At 41.9% G+C, this 5730-nt stretch overlaps 1 protein-coding gene across 1 annotated transcript in view; it reads right to left on the reverse strand.

The window, feature by feature from the left end:
* YTHDC2 (YTH N6-methyladenosine RNA binding protein C2) overlaps window positions 1-2970 on the reverse strand; it is a 53479-nt gene extending 50509 nt beyond the window's left edge. The window contains exon 1 of the mRNA XM_078879339.1: window positions 2905-2970. The gene's annotated coding sequence lies outside the window, so the exon portion shown is untranslated. The remainder of the gene's footprint in view (window positions 1-2904) is intronic.
* Window positions 2971-5730: the final 2760 nt, after the last annotated feature.

A 5730-nucleotide genomic window follows, 5' to 3' on the forward strand; every position in this document is an offset into this window, starting at 1 on the left:
CATACATACGTTCCTATTCCTTGCGTTTAATTCAAAATTTGTTGCATTACAAAGACAAAGACCCCCCCTGTATAGCCTGTAATAGACTGTTGGGGCAAGTGCTGTTAGGGAGCACCTATGAAGGCTGGCACAGCAAATAAGGGGGTGGGTGGCCAACACCACGCCCGGCCACCTTTGTCTCCCTCGTGGCAATGTTTCTGCATCACACCAGGTACTCATTTGAGGTTCAGTCGACCTAGGGGAGGCCCAGGATCAGTTCAAATAATTGTCACTGCAGCACGCTAACCGCTACACTAACCGCTCTCCACAGGCACTCCTTGGCATACGCGATAGATGCGTTCCTGGAAAAGCACGCGTATCTCAAAATCGCGTATGTCAAAAGCAATGTTCCCATAAGTAATAATGGTAAAGGAGGGGGTTAGGGGATTTCACTCACACTCGCAGACATAGTCGCCGATTTTATCCTAGCCTATATCAACACAATACACGTACACACAATATAATACGGGTGCCTCAAAAAAATGTTAACACTTATATGGGACTATCGCTTTTATTGAAAAAAGAACGGTTAATACACTGTAACATGATAACAAATGTTTGTTAATAGCTTCAAAAAGTCAGAGTCTCCCCTTGTTCGCCATCATCGTCAACACGTGGCTGGAATCTTCTCCAGGTAGTCTCCAGAGCCCGGAGGCACATTTCTTGTGATATTGTTGCACATTCTCACAAGTGTTGACACTTTTTTAAGCACCCCGTACTTTAAATTAAAAAGAAAATCATGGTAACTCTAATATAATTCCCATAAAATAAAGAAATACAGTAAGGAATACAAAAGCGATGAACACAACACAAGTAAACATGACAACGTACGATCACAACGCGAGACAAATGGGAGTGCTGGGGTACACACTGAGAGATGCTGTCCAATCCAGCACACGAGTTGATATAAATAATATTTAAAAATACTTTTTTTTCCAACACGCTTTAATGAAATGTACCGTTCTCGTAATGGCAGAACTCCACGACTCTAGGAAATGGCCTCGAAGCGTGCCATAACGTAAGGGACCGTGGTGATTTACAACCAACGTCAGTTGAGCGTGGACAATTAGACCCAAGCCGAAACAAAACATATAAAAAATATTATTTTAAAATATATTTTTTTAAATGATAGAATATAATATTGTCATCAGTATGACATAAGTATACCAAGTTTGCAGTCGATACCACATTGGGAAGTGGGTTAAAATTGAGTTACAAGATTTGAGGATACAACATTGTGAGTTAAATAAAAGCGTGTAATAAAATATAAATTATTAGTATTAGTGATCGTAGCGAACTGGCTGCTGGCAAGGCCATTGGGTCGCGTTATTACGAAATTTGCCTCTGGCGTGTCAATGTCTAAATACAAAGCGCGCGTTATTCCGAAATGTCGTGCCACAAAAGCGCGTGAACCGAGGATTGCCGGTATTCGAAATGTCCACCACGTTCCGAAATAAAAGTCTGAACAGGTCTCCACTCACCCCCCCATCCTCATTCACCAACGCGCACTCACCTGGGTGAACTACGGCCAAACAACTTCAACAACACGTGGGGACAATTATTTATTCTCATACTCAGGCGGTCTATAGACCGCTTGTTAAAGTGGCACGTTACATAAATTCAACAGCCTGAGGGAAGATGGAAATTCCACGTTGATACGATCGGTGTCAATACACAAAAAAACACACCGAGGTAACACAAGCGGTCGCATGTTTTGCCTTGTAAACGTAAAATGTTTTGTCCAAGATGGACGTGAAATATTTGAAACGCAACTTCGTTATGAATTCTAGATCTGAAGCTTTCGTGACTGCAAGGATTCATACTCTTTTATGTTTGTCGGTAAAGTCAATTTAGCTGTGACGGTCCCACCTGATGACGGAGACTTGTGTTGCCTCCGAAACGTCGTGATTTATAATTGTATTTATTATTAATTTTTACGTTCGTTATGAATCTCCCCACACAGCGATGGCGAAGTGATATCTGAACAAAGTCCTGGGGTCCCGCCAGATTCTCACCAACGCACGCTGAACAATCTAATCTAATTGTATATTTATATACAGCACCTTCACTCGAGGCGCTTGACATTGTTTAAAAAATGAAATAGGTGACAATTTAATCATTTCGAGGGCAGTGAAGAGAACCAGAATTAGTATTTATACTGCAGGAGGAATCTGATGAGCTATAAAGCTCTTTGTCACACAGGCTCAGAACGTTACAAAACAAAACAAGGAGTGCAAAGTCTAGGAAAGGTAAGCAAATCACCAAATCTATACAACTAAACTATGTTACTTTACCAGCTAAAACTCACTGAGTTTAATATTTAAAGCAGCGACCCGGCGGCGAGGTCGTCCAGTTGTGGACATTTCCACGTCTACAGCCACGGCGGGCTGACGACCTAAGAGCCGATAATCATTACATTTATCAGCTAAATCGATAACCCCCCTCACCAACCCCGCCAGTGATTTCCCCGCTAAAATTGAGCACGGGTCGCTCAGATCTCCTCCCTGAGGCAGATGGAAATTCCACATTCCGATGGCGGCGGGTTGATGGGTTGTTCATCCATTGCACAACCAATGTTGAGGGGAACACAAGCGGGTGTTTGTGTGTTTGTTTGTGTGTGTGGTGAATATAGCACGGATAGCATGGAGTGTTTATGTCCACGCGAACGTGAAATACATCATCACGAGTTCATTCGATTGAAGGGAAGAAACCGGCTAAAGCCTGACGTAGGCCCGAGTTGCCTTCAGACTTTAGTTTAGATCGATTTTACTAATTTCCGTGGTAAAACGAGGAGAACCGATTCATCTCGGTCGATACATTTTGATTTTAAATGTAAGAGCGCGGGTGAAGTGGAGTAAAACTCACTCTGTCCCACTCCGAGCCGCCGAGGATTCAAACTGAAAGTGGAATCACAAACATGACGCTCACGGGAGAAACCAATTGATCACAGGGTGAGGGGGCGCGCGGAAATTATTACTAATTAAATCAGCTATTTCTTACGTTATTTATCAGTTTAAAATAATCATTAATCTCTTTTTATTTATTACAGTTTTAGCTATGTTTTTATTAAGCCACGTAAGACGTTTAATCTATATACAGAACGCTTTAACCCATACCCCCACACACACATTAATGGACTCAACTTGGCGCCTTTAATATCGTCAGTAACGATTCCAGTAACCTATCGATTCCAAATTAATTATTTTACATTTTAACAGTTAATTCAGTTGAATGCCATTAAAACCCCATGTAAAGAAAACATATGTATAATATTATACATAGTACAAAAGTTATAATTCAAGAATTAAAAAAAATCTGGTGATACCCTAGTCGATCATTGCAGGGTGATCGATTCGTTAATCGATATAACCTGCTGCTTAAAAGTTGGCCTGAACAATTTGGGGACAATATCTAATTTATTTTTCTGACAGATATTGCGATTTGATTTGAGATTAAAACTTTTTAAGTCAAGCTGTGTAATAGATTTAAAACATGTGATGGAACATTACCACGTGATACCATCAAAATATGAACTGCTCTATATATATTCTAATGCAAGGATGAGAACTTAAAATATATTAATTGCTTCCAACATGTATTTATTAAAATGTTTTAATTGAGATAGAACAATAAAAGATATAACAATTGTTAAGTTAAATAAACAAAGTGATATTAATAAAAAATAAAACAATTCCAACCATAAAGTAAGAGGACTTTTTCAAATCGCAAATAATCGCAGCCTTTGCAATTTGCTAATCGCTTTGCTTCAAATTGCGACTTAGATTTGAAATCGACTAATCGTTCAGCCCGACTTGGAAGTACGCTACCGATTCGAGAAGGAATCGACAACTGGAATCGATTTCGCCACCCAGAATCATGATACTGGTAGGAACCTCCTGGTTACACCAGCCCACAGGGGATTATTGTGTCCGTCGTGCAGGGAGGGGCTGGGTGTGGAGGATGGAGAGGGCCTGTGTGGGGAGGGTGGGGCTGGGTGGGAGGTGGGAGGGGTGGAGTTGGGTGGGGAGGGACTGGTCACTCCGTGGTGCCCTTATAAAACTCAACGTTTAACCTACTCACGCCGGCTTGTGCCCGCCCTCACAGTCGGGCATATTTGCGGAATACACCACGCCGCCGTTGACCCTGGCCATTGACCGAGCAACCCAACGTTCCTACCAGCTCCCTCCGCAGGAATGTGTTTATTTAGACTCCAGGAGCAATCCGATGAGCTATGAAGCTCTTTGTCACGGGTCTCACATTTATAGGTACCGCTTCTAACGTGGCCTCCCTGTTTGGATCTCTTATTTTTGGGGATTATAAGACGCACCTAGCGTCTTGTTTATTATTGTAAGCGTCTTATAATCCGGTAGGATGTGTGTGCGTGCAAATATTTAACAAAAACGCAAAGGTGCGCAGTTTAACGTCGCACGCACAACAGCGCTCAGCCTTGCCCAGACCACCAACTCAGTGCAAATGAATGTGCGGCCGAAATGTGTCGTTGAGAAATTACCGATCCAAATAGTTGGTAAAATGTGACCATCATTGCTGATTGACACCGGGCACTGGGTCTTATAATCCCGAGAATACCGTAACATCCAGAACCACGATATTTATTTACACTGGAGGAAGAATCCGATAAGCGATAAAGCTCTTTTTTTTATCACAGATGTCCAGTAGGGGCACGGGGTCAGAGCACTACAGCAACAGTACAGAAACACGATAACAGTGCAAAGTATAAGAAAGATAAACATATCAGCCGTTAAGTCGTCCGGGTTTTTCCCCTCTAAATTTAGAATCAACATCACGCGTTTAGAGTTATTTAGCTCCTGCTATAAATGTCCACGTGATGGCTGACATACCGTGTCAACCCACACGGTTTACCCGTGTATTCTTGTACAGGGAAATTGAGTTTTCAGGTCAAATACGGGCAAAACGTGTTTTTGTTTGTGTTTCTCCCTCGTGATGGGACTTTGTAAGATAAACGTCGAGATTTATAACAACAACCGCCATTCGCCACTAAGTGGCGGTGACGTCACCACGACGCTTGTGCCAGGCCACGTGCACCTTGAGGCCACGTGAAGGGGGCACGGGGTGACCAACACGGTCTGAGTTGGTCTGCAATCAGGTCTACACTCATACGGGGTTGACACGTTTGTGATGATGATGATGAGCCCACTGAAAAATAAGTAACATTTAAAAGTACTTTCTTAAAAACACGCTTTAATTAAATGTATCGTACGAGTAATGGCAAAACTCCACGACTCCATAACGTAAGGGGCCGTGGTGATTTACAGCCAACGTCAGTTGAGCGTGGACAATTAGACCCAAGCCGAAACATAACATGTAAAAGAGATTGTTTAAAAATATTAATTTTTATGATAGAATATAGTGTTGTCACCAGTATGACAAAAGTATACAAAGTTTGCAGTCGATACCAGATTGGGAAGTGGGTTAAAATGGAGTTACAAGATTTGAAGATACAACAACAGAGTAAGTTAAATAAAAGCGTGTAAAACATCTACGTCACAGCTCAGTGGGGCCTTACCTGGTAAAATAATAATAAACTGTTTAATAGTTTGCATACCGATAGTTTAACTTTTAATTTTGGGTGGGGGAGGTAAAACCTCTGACTTGGCACCGCGTTTAACGAAACATCCATTTCTGGAGGTAAATCCTCCGCTGCGTGACATC

Source organism: Lampetra fluviatilis, chromosome 53, assembly GCF_964198595.1.
Source record: "Lampetra fluviatilis chromosome 53, kcLamFluv1.1, whole genome shotgun sequence".
Taxonomy (NCBI): Eukaryota; Metazoa; Chordata; class Hyperoartia; order Petromyzontiformes; family Petromyzontidae; genus Lampetra; species Lampetra fluviatilis.